A 19,928-nucleotide genomic window follows, 5' to 3' on the forward strand; every position below is an offset into this window, starting at 1 on the left:
ATTCCCAAAACCAGGTTCAAATTGCTCGCGCCCGGCGCAGCCGCTGCTCGGGTCGCTTCCTCGGGGCGCGCTTCCCCAGCGCAGCCGCTTCTCGCCGCCACAGGGGCCTGATTCCCCAGCGGAGATGGCTTAGGGCTGGAGGCTATTCCTTCTCTCGCGCCACCCCGGTTCGGGATTCCAGCTGCCCAGCAGTTATCTATGGAGTGGGTTTCTGTCTCCACGCGCAGCCAAGCGTTCTATACCTCTTCCCCAGAGACAGTTCTATGAGCACGTTCTGACTCTGTCTCTTCCCTTTGTCTCCCGGGCGCCCGGCACCTGTGCCACGTTGGGCTGGGGATCTTACCTCCCCTGCCCGTCCGGGCTGGCCCGTCCTCGGATCTCCCCCGTTCGCCCCCACTCACTCAGGTATCTTTGAGGTTCTATTCCCTCTAGAGTTCGTATTTTCTCCTTCTGCTCTCTCAGTTGAACGTAATATCCTTCTCAGTTTGAAAAACGGTGCAGAGGGAGTTTACAAAGCTCCCTTCCTCTCCACCATCTTGGCTCCACCCCCTTTAATGTTTTTAAAAATTTATTTTTGAGAGAGAGAGCATGGGAGTAGGGGAGAGAGGCAGAGAGAGAATCTTAAGCAGCTTCCATGATCAGTGCAGAGCCTGATATGGGGCTCAGTCCCATGACCCTGGGATCTTGAATTTAGCAGAAATCAAGAGTGAGATATTTAACCAATTGTGCTACCCAGGCATCCCTGGAATTAAGGTCTTTGAAGAATCAATTAAGGTTAAATTAATTCAAAGGAAATGGATCTTAATCCAATACAGCCAGTGGTCTTACAAGAAGAGGTGATCATTATTATAGACACAAATACACAAAAAGGAAAGAGGATGTAAAGACACTGGAAGAATACATACATCTAGAAACCAAAAAGAGAGACCCCCTACAAGAAACTGACCCTGCTTACATCTTGATCTTGAAGTTTTAGCTTCCATAAATGTGAGGCAATAAATGTCTCACATTTATGTAATTAGGTAATTCTAGAAAACTAATATAATCTACAGTCAATAAAACAACAAAATAATTGTTTAAAATGTATTATAAAATACTAAATTTTAATGAATACTTCAAATTATAAAGAAACGTAGTTTCAATATGATTTGCTTCTGACGTACTGTTTCCATGCCTCCTATTCTGACAAACAAGAAAACGGGAGAAAAACAGTTTCAAAAATATTACATAAGCATTAAGTTACAATTTTCAGATCTTGTTTCCAGAAGATAAATTTTCAGAGAAGGAGTAAATATTAGGAATATCTGGATACTTACTTATGTGAGATGTCTAAGATGGTCAAGTTCATAGAAGCAGAAAGTAGAATGATGGGAACTGGGGGAGGAGGGAAACAGGGAGTTCCTGTTCAAAGGGTCTAGAGTTTCAGTTACACTAGATAAGTTCTAGAGATGCGCTGTAAAGCACTGTGCTTCTAGTGGCAAACTGTATTGTACACGTAGAAATTGTAGAGGGTAGATCTTATATATCTGTTCTTTCCACTATATATATGATATTATGATATGTACATATATCATCATAATAGCCAAAGGCCAAGATGTATGCAGAAATACAAGTGTCAGAGGTGTACTGTTTTTGCCTTTTCAAATTCCCAACTGTTATTCTAGAATCCTCTAGTCTCTTGCTTCTCTGTCAGCAAGGACAGCGAGGATTTAAACTCAAAAGAGTCATCACTGATTCTTGACAAGTAATGCTGAATCCTGGCAAGTAAATGAACAGGAAATTGGATTCTGTACTATAGAAAAGAAACTTTCATGCTTTTGTAATTTTCAGTTGCATTCTTTCTCCAGATACTTATTCCACTTGCCAAAATAATAAAGCAAGTTTTCTCTCAGATGCTACCTTTGTGTAGAATGTTTGGCAACCTGTCAGGTATCCCACTATTTTTCTTTTCCTTTATAGAAGAGGTACCATCATGCATACTTTCGAATAGATGCATATGTGATCAGCATTTTGTGGAGTTCGTGCAATTCCCTAAACCCATTTAAATTGTATGATAGCAACTGTAATGTGTATGCATACATACTAAAGTTAGCCATATCATCGATAGTATTGTTAGAAGTGTTCAAAAGTAAGTAAAAATTCTTCCTTGTATTATACACAGGTACTGTGACACACAATCTGCTTGTTCAACATACTTTCTATACCCAATGCTACCATCACTTGGAGACATCATGTAGGTGACCTCTAATCTCTATATTTATCTCTATTTTATGGACTTCCAAATTTTTTGCTTGTGTACTGCTTAATAGGGAACTGAGAAACGACTGCAAATACACCTGCTTATCTGTTATGAGGATCCAGGTGTGTCAACAGTGTGCTAAGTATGTCAAATAAGAGGTTTCTTGTAATTATCCAGATAGGTCATAACAAAGTTTTTATGGGCTTAGATATCGTCATAATTCATATCTATGTGTACTTTTAAGCATCCAACTCTTAGTATTTTCTTATTCTAACTAAAAAATACTGAGACTATTGTATTCCCATTGCCAGCAATATATGACTCACGTTGCATATTCTATACAATTTAGCAGATTTAGATGCATACAGCATACGTTGTCGCATAAAATTTTTAACTTGATTTCTATAATTAAATATAGCTGTGAGCTTTTTTTTGGAAAACTAATGTTTTTAAAAACATAGTCTCATCACTACACATGCTAAAAGTTAACTTTATAAGGATAGTCTACTTGATAACATATACAACTGATGCTTCTTCTCTTGATGTATATACATGACAGAGAGAAATTCATAACATGAATATCTGACAGAAACTGATGACATGAATGATAGGAATGTCTTTAAAAATAACTCCTGTGGATTCTGATGAAGTCAAATTATCTATTATCTAAGTGTAAATCTGTGAATGTGGAATTCATCAACCTGTATCCCCATGTGAAGCACATCACATATCTTTCTAAATGGTGTAAAAACTTCCAAAGATCTTTAATAAAGTTGAGAACCTATGCATCTATATTTTCATATGCCTCTAAGAAGAAATGATGTAAAATTTAAATACATGTTTACTAGGCATTTTTAATGAAAAATGTACAGTGCATTTGTTATATTAAAATAAGATGGTATTCACAACTGTGGACTACTCCTATATTATAGCAGTAACAGTGTGATACTGTGGCTCTTACATGATTAAAGTTGAATTCTAATTCTATTTCCTACTCATTCATAGGTACTTGGGTTAACTTTTATTGTCTCAGTTTTCTCATCTTAAAATGGAGATAATGAAAGTAAGTGCTTCATATGAATCTTATGACAATTAAATAAGATCATGCCAATCAAGCATGTAGAAGAGCCTGAAACCACATCTATACATAACAAACAGAATTATTACTACTAAGGTTTTATCATTATGTGCCTTTTCTTCAGTTTCCATAATCCTCCTCCAGATAGAAGTATTTTGGGGTGTTTTGAATGTTAGCCATGTTAATCATGATATTTATGTTAACACTAAGAATTAATGTGAAAAAAAATTTTCAGCAAAGGAACCAGGTTGGATGGAAAAGTTTTGCCCCCTACTTATTAAAATGTTATGCACGTGGATACACTGCATTTCTTTAGCAATACTCTCCTAGATGGTGATGATGGTGATGATGATGATGATAATGATGATGATTCATATTTATTGAACTGATAAGAACAGATACTACACTTGATCTTAGCCAAAAGGCTGAGAAGCGATGATGATTCATATTTATTAGTTACTTATTAGTAATAATATTATGCCTCCCTGCCTTTCACTATATGACTCTTTGGTACATTCAATAGACTAGAGAGTGTGTCCATTCCCACTCTATCAACTCTGATCTTTCCCACATAAATGACTTTGATCAACTGACTCTGTGAAAAACAGTGTGGTCAGTCCTAGTAGAGGCTTTGAGATTCATTACCTTAAGCTTGTCCCTCTTAAATTCTCTTCAATAACAATATCATGCCCACAGTACAGATATTTCTTCACCCCAAATCCTAGAATAAAAAGCTTGTGAAGTCCAGCTAAGCCCAACAGATGCAGAACCAGAGGAAGAAATAAAAATTAAAAAAATTAAGCCACTGAGATTAGGGATTATTCGTCACCACAGGAGAAGTTGATTAATATATGAAATAAGGACATTTATGTAAAAAGAGGACATATAGTCTCATTTCACTACTCCACTGAGAAATTAAATAAAGAATGAAAGAATTTAAACACTAATTAAAATTTATTTTTCCCTGAAAAGTGCTAGAAGTAGTAAAGTCTATTGAAATAAAAAGGCATTTGGTATATAATGGCAAATACACAATTAGGCTGGATGCTATGTAGAGTAGGATAGTTAATTTTATGTGTCAATTTCTCTGGGTGATACCTAAATATTTGGTCAAATGTTATTTTGGATGTTTTTGCAAAAGTGTTTTAGATGAGATTAAATTTAAATCTATTGATTTTGAGTAGAGTAGATTGCCCTCCATAGTGTTAGTAGATTTCATACAATCAGTTAAAGGGCTGAACAAACAAGGCTAACTTCCCCAGGTGCAAAGGAATTCTGCCAGAAGATGACCTTCCAACTTGAACTGTTTGGACATGAGCTACAACATTAACCCTTGCCTGATTACCTTTAAACATCAAATCTTCTCCATCTTGCTGCCTCACTCTTCATATTTTGGATTTGGAAAGCTCTGTAATCATGTGAACCAATTTATCAAAATAAATATCCATATTTTTCTCTCTACACACACCACACACATGCACATGCACATGCATACATGCATGCACACACACCTTGTTGGTTCTGTTTCTCTGGAGAACCCTGATTAAAACAGATATGTTACTGGTAGCGAGGAGCAGAATCTCAAAAATAAGTTTTCTAAATTGGTTTTGCAATTTCTAAAGCAGACCCTCTATTCTGATTAGATTTAAGGTCCTAACAACTCTATTTTCAGGAAGAAAGAGAGCACTTATAGTCCATCTCAGATGTGGTTATACAGTTACACAAAATATTAACACTGGATGCTAATAATAAAGCACTTACAAAGCAAGGATTTTATAAACCAGATATATGATACCTTTGAACATTTTAATGAAACCATTGAATAAAATGAGATAGGTTGGTTGCTCCTAACGTCTCTGTACAAAGCAGAGAAAGCAAAGAATGAGCTCTGGGATTTCAATTTCAAGCCTCAAGTGCTATGTAAACAACCTGAGAGCTTCTGTGTCTGCCCTGAAATAGATGATTATATCCTACAGTCACATGGCAAAAGCCAAAATGAACTATCGGGACTTAATCAAGATAAAAAAAAAAAACAAACTTCTGCACAGTGAAGGAAACAATAATACTAAAAGTCAATCTAAAGAAGGGGAGAAGATATTTGCAAATGGCATCTGATAAAGCATTCGTACCCAAAATCTATAAAGAACTTACAACACCCCAAAAACAAATAACCAAGTTAAGAAATGGGCCCAAGACAGGAACAGACACTTTTCCAAAGGAGACATCAAGGTGGGCCACAGACACATTAAAAGATGCTTGGGATGCCTGGGTGAGCCTCCACCTCTTGATTCAGCTCAGGTCATGAGCTAACAGTTCCTGTGGCTCTGCACTAACAGTGTGGAACCTGTTTGGGATTCTTTCTCTCCCCCTCTCTCTCTGCTTCTCTGCCATTCATGTTCTCTCTCTCACACACAATAACACAAACAAACTTAAAAAAAAAAGATGCTCAATATCACTTATCATCAGGGAAATGCAAGGCAAAACCATGGTGAAGTATCACTTGACACTTGTCAGAATGGCTAAAAATTAACAACCCAAGAAACAATAGATGCTGGCAAGGATATGGAGAAAGCAGAACCTTCTTACATTGTTGGTAGAAATGCAGACTGATGCAGCCACTCTGGAGAACAGCTTGAGGTTTCCTCAAAAAACGAAAACTGGAAGATCCACCCAATTTACCCAAAAGATACAAAGGATACATAAATACGGATTCACAGGGGCACATGCACCCTAATGTTTATAGCAGCATTATCAAAAATAGCCCAACTATGGAGAAAGCCTTAATGTCTACTGATGAATGGTTAAAGAACAAGTGTATGTATATATGTATTATATTGGTGATATGTATGTATATATGTGTGTGTATATGTATATATATGTATGTATATATATAGATATATATAATGGTATATTATGGAATATTATGGAATGGCTAAGCCATCAATAAGAACAAAATCTTGCCATTTGCAATGATGTGACTGGAGCTAGAATGTATCATTCTAATCAAAATAAGTCAGTCTGAGAAAGACAAGTACCATATAATTTCACTCATACATGGAATTTAAGAAAGAAAATAGATGAACAAGGAAACAAATTACAAGAAACTCAATGATAGAGAACAAACTAAGGATTGATGGAGGGAAGTGGGTGGGGGATAGGATAGATGGGTGATGGGTACTAAGGAGGGCACTTGAGATGAGCATTGGGTGTTGTATGTAACTGATGAATTACTGAGTTCCACTCCTGAAATAAATATTGCACTGTATATGCTAAAATTAACTAACTAAATTTAAAATAGAAATGTAAAAAAATGAGATTATTAAAACAAACCCCCAGATTTTATTTTGTCAGTGGCTGAATAACCATGCAGATTGAATCCCTAGCTTCATAGGGTGCCTACTATTAAATTGAGAGCACTGATTGGGAAGGGACTGGATATTAAAAGTTGGAATATGGATGTGTGGAAAGACCTTAATGAACTGGACTCCCTGAGCTTCTAAATTCTGATGAGTCTTCCTTGGCAGGACCAGAAGCCTCTCCATCCATGTCTGAGGAGATTAACCCTGCATTTCCCAAGGAAAGTGGAAAGGCCTACCCTGAGGAAGTTGTCCCACAGGACACTGTCCCTCACTTCCACAACCCCTCTTAGCTTTCTGACCCAACTAGACTCAAGTCTCAGGAGGGTCCTAAAGGTGAGGGATAAAACTTGACCCATGAGGAAGTGTGCTACAGTGCAAAAGAGCTACTTGATTTTTCTAATTTATGCAGACAGAAATTTGGGGACTATGTGTGGGAATACATATTAAGGGTGTGGGATAATGATGAAAAAAACCCCCACAAAACTGGGTCAGGCCAAATTCATTGATAAGCAGGGGTTTCTGCATTTAATACAGCAACTTGGGGAGTTAGAAAGGGCTCTAACAGAATGCTTCATTGATTAAAATGTAGATGAAACGTAAAGATGACCCACGTTACGTGAACTTGAAATTCCAGATCTGCTTTGGTTTATGGTAGACTCAAAGGCTTAGGAAGATTGGAAAGTTACAGAGAATTTATCATTTAAGAACTACTTACCCACCCTGAGAGGTTGCAGAAGATGCAACATTCAACTTTACTGTGAAAAATTAATTGCTCTGTGATTGCTCTTCTCTGTAGGTGATTCCCACCACATCTCTATGCAACTTTTTGTTGCACAGAGAACAGATGGATCTTGGAGACTGACAGTAGATTATCACAAGCATAACAAAGTGGTGACTCTAATTACAGCTACTTTACCAAATATGATTTCTTTGCTTGAGCAAATTAACATACTCCCTGATGCAAAGTATGGAGCCACTAAGCTGGCAAATGATTTTTTCCCCCTTCTACATATCCTGTTGATAAAAAACCACCTGAATTAGTTTGCTTTCAGCAATATACCTTAATTACCCCATTTCATGCATATATCAACTCTCCAACCCTAAGTCATAATTTAATTTGCAGGGATCTTGATCACCTTTCCCTACAACAATATATCACATTAATCCATTATAATGATGACATTATCCTTATGAGACTTGGTAAGCAAGAAGCAGTAACTACTCTAGACTTACTGATAAAATATATGTGTGTCAAAAGGTGGAAAGTGAATCCATCAAATTAGGGCCTTCTAGTCTGTGAAATTTCCAAATGATCAAGGTGTGGGGCATGTTGAGATGACCCTTCCAAGGCTAAGAATAAGTAGGTGCATCTGGGCACTTCTACAAACAGAAAAGAGGCACAATACCTAACGGGCTTTTGTGGATTTTAGAGACAACATAGTCTTTATTTGGGTATGTTAACTCTAGTCCGTCTATTGAGTCACCCAAGAGTTGCTTATTTTGTGTGAGAGCCAAAACAAAAGAAGGCTCTGCAAGGAGCCCGGACTGCTGCTCAAGCTGCTCCACTGCTTTGACCATACGATCCAGGAGATGGTGATTGAAATGTGAGTCACTGACGGGAATGCTATTTGGAGCCTGTACCAGCCCTCTGTGGGCAAATTACAGGGCAAGCCCTAAGGGATTAAAAGCAAAGCCTAGCCATCTTCTGTGAATAACTACTCTACTTTGGTGAAATAGGCCTTAGCAGAGACTGAATGATTGATTAATCATGAGCCAACAAGTTACCATGCAACCGAAGCTTTCAGTCATGAGCTAGGTGCTCCCTGGCTCACATGGACATTATGTTGGGCATGCACAACAGTACTGCATCATCAAATGGAAGTGGTATATACAGTATCAGTCTGAGCAGGACCTGAAGGCAAAAGAAATCACATGAAGAAGTAACCCAAATGCCCATGATTTCCACTTTGACTCCACTGCCTTCTTTCTCCTAGCTTGCAACTATGGCCTCAGTGGCAATTCCCTTTGACCAGTTGACAGAGGAAGAGAAATCTTGGGCCCAGTTTACAGTAGTTCTGTATGAGATGCGGTGGTATCTGGCCCAGGGCCTGTCTCAGGCTGTTTCTGAGACACCCTGAAGGACGGTAATGAAGGGAAATCTTCCTAGGGAGCAGAACTTGAGGAAGTATACCTGGATGCTTGTTTTGATTGAAAGGAAAAATCGCCAATATACACTGAATCATGAGTTGAGGCCATGAATTAATGATAAGGAAGTCTGCGTCTACCAATAGAACTCTCTGAATGTGTGGGGGGAAAGCAAAGATATTTGTGTTTATCCATGTTTTTTTTTTTTGATCCATGTTTATCCATTTATCCATGTTTTTAATGGTATAATTATAGATATTTTTCTGCAACATGCTTTTTTAATACCATTATTCACTGTCACTGTGTTTCGCTTATATAGAGCTTCAAATCAGACACACTGGTGACACTTTTTTCAATCTTCTATTAATTAAATTTACACTGTGTATGTATTACCATTATACACAATATTGTGATTGCCTATCTTATATATAATTCTTCAACTGCCCTCTAATAATATTTTGGCAAACATTTTAAGAAGTAAAACTGAGATGTACTCAGTTACTGCAACATCACTGAGTAAAAATGATACAGCAGTGCAATTACAGAGTCAGGATGGAAACATAGAGATGTTTAGAATGCCCGTCCCCAAGACTTCACCTAACTGTGTATGAAACTGGCCAACTCCTGGAATGAAGGCCTTTATCCCCTATTCCATTTATGTTGAAAATCCCTTCTTTACCTTCAGAGAGTTTTAGGACACAGTTATATTTTTAACCCTAAACAATTCTAGCTCTGACATATTGCTTCCCCTGTGTGTGTAATCTGTGTTCTTGAGCTCAACTCCTGTTCTATTTGTAGTTGGAGTTGTGCATAGTGGTCTAAATCTTGAATCTTTCTTATTTGGTTAGATGTCAACCAAACCTGTGTGAAGCAGACTTTAATGAATGTCCTTAGGGTGAGAAAGTGTGAATTGAGAAGCTTTATACCAAAGTACCATACTGAAAGTTACTTTAAAATTATACTAATACGTCTTTATTATTTTATGGGCCTTGATAGTTTTCATCAATCATCTCTTCCCAAAGCTTTCAATTTCCCGATTTTTCACTGAACACATCATTCTTTTTATGTCTTTTTTTCTATTTCTCTTATTCTTTTATTTTCTTCTTATTATCCTTATTATTCTTTGTGTCTCATTTCTTCACTCCTCTGTACCATGGTAACATGAAATTAAACATATCTTTCTATGTACAGAGAAGACGGGCCCTTTCTTCTCCCTTTCATGCTAGGACTATCCCACCTGTCATGTTCTGGGCTGACAGCTCAAAGCCTGGAGCCTGCTTCAGATTCCATGTCTCCTTTTCTCTCTGCCCTTTCCCCACTTGCTGTGTGTGTGTGTGTGTGTGTGTGTGTGTGTGTCAAAAATAAACATTAAAAAATTAGAAAAACAAATAGGCTATGGATGTAGTCAGTTTTTCAGTTCTTGCTTTAAACAAGTTCCTGTATATAATTTTTTTCTCTTTCAGCTACATAGAAAAAAGTTGAAATGGAAACACTAGATTAATGGTAAAGAGCAATAGAGAAATAATGAGGTGAAAACTAAATTCCAATGCTATAGTTATGATAATAAAACCTCTTAATCTGCCATTGCTGCTTAATATTCAACTTGCGATCCATCAAGAGTATATGTATTAATTTTTATTCTTTCTATGAAGACCACAAAGCTAGCAATTCTATTTTCTTTATTTAAATACATATGTAAGCCCCAGTTACTTTTTTCCTCCCATTGGTGCCAAATAACAGAACACTTTATAATAACAGAAACATTGTTATTGGGTTAGAAGATATTGCATAATAATAAAGATAGTAGGATTTAGAAATGACATCTCCCAAGCTCTAGCGATAGCTAACTCTGTGGCTATGAGGAAGTTACCTAACTTCTCTAATTCTGAGTTTCTTCAGATGTAAAATGAGAATTGAAACAGTACATGTCTCATTTGATTGATGCAGTAACAAACTGTTTAACAAATGGACAATACTTAGAATAGTCTCCAGATTACACTAAGCTAAAAAAAGTTGTAATACATATAAGAAAGCATTCAAATTTATTCTACAATTAAAAGTAAGCAGTTCCATGGGAGGATTAAATACCAGATAAACAGAAAGGCAAAATGTGTACACCAAATTGAGAAGAAATGCAGGAGAATATGGGCTACAAAAAACCCAAAGTATTAGAATTTTAAAGAACAATAATTATGCATATAAACTTAATGTAAAATAAGTCATTGTCATCCTTATATTTGTTTTTACATTCTTAAATATATGCTGAAAAATTACATTACAGGAATTCAGGTAAAAAAAGAATCTATGCAACATTTGAATTTAACATGAGATGTATATAGTTATAATTAAATATAATAAAGGCCTCTAAAATTATAATTTAGACTTGATATTTAGAGTTATCCATATATATGAGTTATTTAAATTCTGCTTACCATAACAACAGTTGTGTATTTGAAAGATACCAAAAATATGAGTACCATCTAGTGGTAAAACAGGAGGCGAGCAGCACACTGTGAGAGAAAGGGGGTTAAAACAGGTGAGGGGAACACAAAGCAGTAATAAGATCATAAAGAGGAATGAGACTAAGGCCAGAGTCAATAAATATCAAAAAAAGAGCTCACGTCATTAGTACACCGTATATAGGGTTGGATGGTAAACACCTGAGCTGTAACAAACAGGGGAACAATGTACGTCTGTCAAAACTATGCTCCTGACCACACTTCTGTATAATGAAGACATACCTAAATTCTAGAACCCTGGAGGTTAGAGCGACTGGAACTTTAACCCCTCGTATTAATGCAAAGCAACAGTAACACTGCACACCTGGCAATCAAGACCCGAGACGATCGAAGGGCACGAGGGTGTGAGAATGCTGTATAGTATACAGAAGCAAGCATTTGGCAAACTGTCTTGTAACAGAATAATAGAGTTTCTCCTAAGTATAATCATAATAATTATAGAAACAGCAATATTTTTTGGAAGATACCACTTCAGTTAACTTAAAAATCCACATGAGAAAAACAAAGGCTGGCCCGGAACTCAAATTTAGTAAGACAGTAAGCAAGAATACAAATTCAAGACTGTTTGGTTAGGAAATACAATCTCACAAATAAAAGAGACTTTTGCAAAGTATTTAGCAATAAAAAGTATTTAAAATGATTGTTGTTCTAGTGCCTATGGGAATAAGAAGTGTAAATATCCTAATTAGGTTAAAAAAAATCCCAAACTGTCTCACTCAATCATAACCCACAGAAGGTGAAGACTATCTGTGTCATTTGGATAATATGAGTGAAGGAATGAAGGAAAGAAGGAAGGAAGGAAGGAAAGAAGGAAGGAGGAAAGGAAGTGAGGGAGGGAGAGAAGGGCAGGAGAGGAAAGAAAAAGAAAGAAAGAGAGAGAGAAGAAGGGAGAGGGAGGAAGGATGGGAAATCCATATATATCAAAAAATAAAAGTATATTTTTAGCTATAGAACTAATTTCTTAGATACCTACATGAAAATGAATAGATATGATAACAAAATTAACTTATAAACTGACACGTATTACCTTTGGACATCTTTTTTATGTCTAGGTGGCATAAATTCACAGAAAGATGTGTTTGTCATTTTAATAAATTTCACATTTCAATATTTTTATATTATAAAAGTTCATAAAGATTAAGTAGAGTTTTACTGTATGACATTAAGCTATAATCCAGATGGATTAAAATGAAAAGAAAAGAAAAATGCAGAAAAATTTGAACTAGGTATGAGGAGTTTCAGTTCGACTACAGAGTTGGAGGGCATAGAGTGCTCCAGGAGACTGCCCTTACTTTGGACACTAACGGCAAATTCAGGAGGTTCCTCAAACCACAGTTAAATTCACCAATTTGCCAGAAGGACTCAAAATTCACAGAAGGCCCTTTCTCTCATAGTAATAGTTGATTACAGGGAAAGGACACAGACTAAAATCAGCCAAAGGAAAAGACACATGGAAGAGAGATCAGAAGGAATCCAAAAACAGAGATTTCACTGTCCCCTCCACACAGAATCAAGTCTGTGGGAAGGTATTACTGTGATAAGCATTAGCAGGTCCAACTTTAATGTACTGCCTCAATATCCATAATGGCTCCCACAGGGCAGGATCCCATGTGGACATCCCTGTGATATGCAATGGTCTGTTGTTCTTCTGCCTGATGACATGACTGCCCACCACACTTGAGTTAGTAAAACCCAAACATAAGGGCAAACAGCATCTAATTTAACCCATTGAGCTGATTTGTTTTTACCTTCCCTCATCAAAATGACAGACTGAACAGAATGTTGTCCATTCACCTGGGAACTGCTATCCATAAGCCAAGAAACTTTCCGTTGGTGAACAAAGAGCACTGCTCAAGAGCTCAGGTGACCATGGGATGACCATAGCATCTAACACCTCCTCAGGAGGTTCCAGAGTCACCCCTGGGGGAGAAGAGGCTGTCTGCTTGTGAGGATCTTCTTGCATTCTCCTGAGAGCATATTCCAGCATGAACCATTTCCATTTCAGTATGGAACTTTTAGAGGTACTCTCTTCTCCATTAGAATTTCTATAACATCAGCCAAGAAAATATAGGCTTTATAGGTTAAGGGGTTATTTTATGTCCCTCACTCATAGAGACAGTTTTATTTATTTCTAACAGCAAGCTAGTAAATGTCTCCCAAATGGGAGATTTCCGGTTCAAACTTCAATGCTGTTGTTGGGTGAAACTCACAAATTTTTGCCATAAGGTCCAATCGACAAACCACACAAGGGTTTTGTTTAGGAAATTAACAACCTGTGTGAGTTCAGGCACTCTTATGGGTTTCCGTTTAGAATCTCCAATCAGTATTGGGGGAAGAGTAGGTTTTCATGGATTCTGTATTACATACTAAGTCTATCCTCATAATACATTCAGCTAAAGAAGATTTAAAAAAAAAAACAGGTTACCTAAAATCTGTTCAAATGCATATATTTCCATTAAACTTTTGCCTTAATCCCATCAACATTTATAGTCCTATAATCTCCTAATTTAACTGTGATTCCCATTGGAACTCTACCAACAGATTTTGGAACCATAATTTATGATGTTCCCATTTCAAGGAATGCCCAAATTTCTATACCTCCCCAACCATTTATTTATCCACTCATGCATACAACCTTGGGTCCAGGTCTAGGGGTCAGGCCAAGGACCCAGGCCTATTTCTCAGCACTTATCTTGATTGGATTGCTGGACCAGGCTCTCAGCCATTTGGGAGCTGGGTTTGTCATTGTCACCTTTGCCTATGGCTCTCTAAATTTCTTCACACTAAGATTACTAAGCAGATTTATTTAGTACTCATCAATGTTGGGGCACCATCAGTCCATCCAGCTTCCCAGAGTACTGTATTAAAACCCTACCAGCATCCACTATATCTAATATCTTAATAACTGCTTAAAAATCTTCATCTTTCTGTGATGAAACTCTAGAACTTTGTCCCCCAGTCTTTTGCAAGTTATTCTAATTTTCTTAATTATGTTATTTTAGCTCAATTTTCCCCTTTGGTAGGAGCTCTGAAACCAGAGACTGATCCCCTGAATGCCTACGATCCAAGCATGACCACCATCAGGATCAGTCCCAACACAGTCTATCTTATTTTTATTGTAGCTATTAGAGATAACAATAACTAGGGGGTTTCATATATTAGCTGTTTCTTGATATAAACATTTCCTTGGGCATCAGCTCCTCAGAAGTTAGACCCATGATTCCTAAATTTACTTGGTTCCTGTTACTTCCAGTAACTGATTGTAATATAGCTGCAATTCCATAAAATAGTGACCCCATATGGTTAATATCAGCCTTGAAGTTGACTGGCACTGCATGACCCAAAGCCTCCACTCTATGTCCCACTGTGGGTCTTTCTGGCATGATCAGTCCTGACTGCAAGAATATAGCTGTGTGATCAACCCTCTCTTAAACAAAAACACTCTAATCAGATGTAATTCAGACTACTTTGCAAAAGCTGAGGGCAAGTATCAGACCTCTCTTTTGGCAAGGTCAAATTATTTACTACACACTAAATCATTACTAGTTTTTAGACTGGGAGTTTGGTAAGAGTTCATATTAACAAGCACAGAGCAGGGGCACCTGGGTGGCGTAGTTGGCTAAGCATCCGATTTCAGCTCAGATCATGATCACACAGTTTGTAAGTTCAAGCCCTCAGCTGGGCTCACTGTTCTCAGTGCTGAGCCTACTTGGGATCATCTGTACCCCTCTCTTTTTGCCCTCTCACTCAAAAAATAAATAACATTCTAAAAGATGCTTAAAAAAAGCACATAGGATGACAAGTTTTGTATACAATCTTGGAGTTCATTCCAAGAGTAACACAGCATCTGTATATCTTTACCATGTTTTAAGTTTGAAGAGATTTGAATGTGTATGTAAATGCATATATATTGCATTTATTGCATATTATTGTATTTATTATGTAGATAGATATGGATATGATAGAGATAGAGATATATAAATATAAGTTTATTTTTTCTCCAGTAATTCTGTGCACAACTGATTTGTGGGAAATATGAGCAGAAAGTAGACAGGCAATTAGGAATCCATTGGTCCACTGCAGGAATCCAAGTGAAAATGGATGACCAGAGATGAAGAAGAATATACACTACTATAAATATTATCTAAGATTAGATACTGCTGACAAGCCCTATATGTAGACACATTAAACTGACTATAATATTATTTTGTGCACAGAGACTGGTAAATATTGAATATTTAGAATGCTTTCAAAGAAGTATAATGTCCTAGATAAAGGAATTAGAGTTAAAATGGAAAAATGATTAAAGTAAGATAGTTTCCACTAGAGAAGTTAGTCTAAAAACGTATGCATGTGTTTTGTATAGGGAAGAGCAAATTTGATAGGAAGCATATATCCACCTACATACAAGCCAAAATGGCAGAAAGTACATGCCTTCCCTTACATCATTGGGAAAAGTTTGTGTATATTATTGTAGGGCAAGAATGGCAATGGAGCAAGGCAGGCTGGTAAAACTTGCTTGTCCCATTAAGGCTTGATAGTCGGTAAATGGCTACACTAGGCATCTGACCTTTTAAAGCTATTAATGTTGGCAGTACATGTGAAGATCACAGAACGTGGGTTAGGGTTTGACATCAGAGACAGCAATGAAGACAAAAACTCAGAACAGATGAAGAAAAAAGTCATTAGGTTTGTTGAAATTGAAGAGACGGTTTCTTGGGCAGACAAGACATAGCTTTCTTGACCTAAGCAAAATCATTTTAGACCCTGCCTATCTTGTGATTTATGCTTGACCAGGGCTACTTCCCCAAAGCACCCTTCTTGTAGAATTTCTTAGGTTATGTTGAAACTTCAGAAGAATAGACTTCAATAGTTAATTATTTTAAGGGAACAAAAGAACATAAGAACAAATAGCCGCCATCAGGAGATAGCCTAATCATATGGGGAACAATATGTCAGTAATAAATCTTCCAATACTGATTCAAAAGTAAAGATTGATTTGATGCACATCCTTGAGTTATCTTTGCAGGAATTAAACCCATTTGAGCATTCAAATTCCAGACCAAGTGCAACCAGACAACTGGTGATGCTGACTCTTGCCAACCTTCATGGCCTTGATCATTGAGACCTGAACCTTAAGATGATGTTTGTTCCAATTCTAAGCTGAATTCACCGTTGGACAAGCCTCTTTGGGAATATGTATGAACCATTAGCTTAAAAGTTTCCCAGGAGAAACTGATGAAGTTTTGGGGTGATGGTTGGGTGGTCTCGAGCCAATAGTCAAGAAAGAATTCTTAATGATGTCTTTGGTGTAAAAAAAGGTAATTTTATTAAAGCATGGAGACAGGACCCATGTGTAGGAAGAGCTACACTGGGATCATGAGTAATCATTATATACCCTATATATAGGTGTATAGGGTGGGAGCGAGTCAGCCATAGAATAAGTCTCTAAAGAATTTTGGAACCAAGGATTCCAGAACCTTGAGGATCTGTTGCCAGAGAAACACCGTTTATGACTGCTTAATAAAACCTCAGTCATGAGACCCTTCAGATGTAAATAAGGAGGCCATAAGCTTGGAATATGATTTCCAGCATATATTTTGGGGCAGTTGAGATAAAAGAAGCAGACTACAGAATCCTCTAGGTTGGGATAACGTTAAGCTAAGGTTCTCTTTTGCCCCTAGCAAAATGTAATCATCTAGGCAGCCTATTGAACCCCTAGAGGGAGTCAAGCTGTCAGTTTCAAGGACTTGTCAATGGACTATAGGCAGTAAGGGAATTTAATTTTTAATTTGCTTTAGTTTCCCACATCACCATGGCAAGCACTTAAACCCCTTTCCTTTGTTCTTGGGTAGCTGGGAGTGTCCGTGGAATAGCACATATATTCCACCAGGAGCCGGAGGCGGGTGCTGTGTGTGCCAGCCTATACTTTGCCCTCAGCTTGCCCCATGCTCCCTCATCAGAAACTGCTTTGGGAGATACCCCTGGTATCTGGGGCAACATGGGCCCAGGCAGGCCCCTGGGAAAACATCAGCTCTTCTAATGCCTATGACAGGAAATGGATGTTTAGATGTTTAGAAATAAGAAAAACAAAGATCTGTCCAAATCCACCTTGAATCACTTGTGGTAGAATAAATAAATAAATGACCTCAACCCTGTATTTGCAGGAATGATTAAATAATTCCCATATTTGTATTCTCAGTTTCAGATTAACTGATTTTGCAGTGAGAAGGTTATCCTGGATTATCCAGATGGGCTCGGATGATCTTGAACTGTACCTGTGATCCTTAAGAGGGTGGTTAAAGAAATCCTCCACCTTTCTCTGTTCTGGAAAATGGCTACTCCAAAAGAATCGCCTTTCCTCATGTGACTTAAATAAGACTCATAGATGTCCACCCCAAATTCCTACAGGCCCACCTCACCTCCTATGCTCCCGACACCCCAACAGCACCCTTGTTTACTTACACTAAGACCAGAAACACCTTCCATATTTCCATTATTTACCTCATAAAAGATTAATTAAACTGTTTTGTCCTTACTCATCAATTACAACCAATGTCTTTTAACTAAATTCCAGTTGAGATTATCTCCTGCCCCAGGTCCTAAGCCTGAGCCAGCACACAGTCCCTCCTTGGAGGCCTCTGTGGGGAAAATAGTCTGGTCTCATGGTGAAACATCCTCTGAAGGCTCTAGGGGAGCCTCTACAATCCAGTCAGGACATCATTTTATCTCACTCCCTACATTGGGTTCATTTTGCTTGCTTGCTCCTCACTATAAAAGAAAAATCTTGTTTTGACTGTTTTCTGATAAGCTTACAGATTTTAAGTTCAGAGCCTTCTCTCTATTGCAATAGTATTTCCAAATCAAGTTTCTCCTTACCTAGCCCTAGACTTGCTTTTAATTTGACAGCTCAATGTAATTACAAGGATCCTTGTAGGAGAGAGACAGTGGAATGCGAGTTAGAGAGAAGACAGGGTGACCAGAGGCAGAGGTTGAAATAATGCCACTGTAATGCATCACAATTACACAATGCAAAACAATCAGGAAATACAAGGCATCTCTAAAAGCTGGACAAGGTAAAAAATGGATTCTCCCCTAGAGCTTCCAGAAGGAAGCAGACCAGCTGACACTTGAAGAAAGCCAGTGAGATTTATCTTGGCCTGAGGAACAGTAACATAACACATTTGCATTGTTTAAGCCACTAAATTTTTGGTAGGTAATTTGTTACAGCATCAATAAGAAACTAATACCCTTCTTGTGTAAACATAAACCGACTCCATTGAAGAGGTTATTTTCCAAGGGTATGTTTAGGTTTAATTTTCTGTTATAAGACTATCGTCAAGCCTTTGTGTCCAGAGTATTAAGCCAAACAGCACAATTTTAAATATTTTGAATTTAGACTTTAGAAATTAGGTATCAAATACTGGAATTAAAAGATGTTTTAACATAAATATGTAGGTGACTGAAAATGATAGGGGCCAATAAGAACCTTGGAAAGTTCATGTGCAGTGAATTTGGAATTAAATCATAAAATAATACATACAAGGCATGATAAAGAACCAGAAACAAAACTCAATTACCAAGTAAGAAAACCGACAACCAAGAGAAGAGTTCAGCCATGAAGGCTGAGTAAGAGGTATAAGCGGAAACAATAGACAGTGTCTCTCGTCAAAAGCCATGTCCACTCTTCACATGGTGAGAATTAGGTTCATCCCAGGGTTATAATAAGCCCATTGATTAGGATCAATCTTGGCTTGAAAGTGTCGGCTTCAGAAATGGGACTCACATGATTCGGGAGACAAAGCAATTCCAGAACCGGGGTAGGCAAATGCAGAGTTTTGACAATGTGACAGTGTCACAATGGCATAACCTTTTGTGTTAATTTCTGATAAAGCTGCAGTAATTACCATAAATTACCACTGAAAGATTTCAAAATGTACAAGAAAATTAGTGATATTTTTAGGTTTCCTGAGAGTCCTTGGAGCTTGAAACACACATATTCTTTTGAGTAAAGTATCTTCTAGGATACTAAAAATTTCCATTAAATACAAGTATGTGTGTGTGCGTGTGTGTGTGTGTGTATGTTGTGCGTGTGTGTTTATTATAAAGATCTATGAAATATTTATGAAGTGACAAAGTTGTATTAGTCAACTCAGGCGGCCATAACAAAATACCACAAACTGGGTGACTTAACCAAGAAAATGTCACAGGCTGGGTGGCTTCAAAAGCAGTCATTTGCTTTCTCACAGTTCTGGAGGTGAGAAGTCTGAGATGAGGGTGCCAGCATGGTGGGGTTCTGGTGAGGGGTTCTTCCTGGCTTTGACAGCCTCCTTCTAGCTATGACCTCACGTGGCAGAAAGTGCTCTGGTATCTCTCCTTTTTCTTATAAGAGCTCCCAATCTACCAGATCACGGCTCCCCTTATGATCTCACTTAACCTTGATCACCTCCTTAGAGACCTTATCGCCAGTCACCTGGGTTGTTATGGCTTCAACACATACATTTGAGGGGGGGGGCACAATTCATTTCAGAATAAAGGTAATATGCAAATATCACATGTTAAAATTGAGTTCTATTTATTATTAGATA

The 19,928-nt window shown here is 37.6% G+C and overlaps 1 long non-coding RNA gene and 1 pseudogene across 1 annotated transcript; both read right to left on the bottom strand.

Moving 5' to 3' along the window:
* Positions 1 to 1,158: 1,158 nt before the first annotated feature.
* LOC115293639 lies at positions 1,159 to 11,324 on the bottom strand. Its single transcript, XR_003909545.1, has 3 exons — positions 11,254 to 11,324; positions 1,317 to 1,374; positions 1,159 to 1,182 (listed from the first exon to the last, which is right to left on the bottom strand). It is a non-coding gene; the product is annotated as an uncharacterized LOC115293639 (long non-coding RNA).
* Positions 3,575 to 3,754, bottom strand: LOC115295136 (annotated as a pseudogene).
* Positions 11,325 to 19,928: the final 8,604 nt, after the last annotated feature.

The sequence above is a fragment of the Suricata suricatta genome, chromosome 6 (genome assembly GCF_006229205.1).
Source record: "Suricata suricatta isolate VVHF042 chromosome 6, meerkat_22Aug2017_6uvM2_HiC, whole genome shotgun sequence".
Taxonomy (NCBI): domain Eukaryota; kingdom Metazoa; phylum Chordata; class Mammalia; order Carnivora; family Herpestidae; genus Suricata; species Suricata suricatta.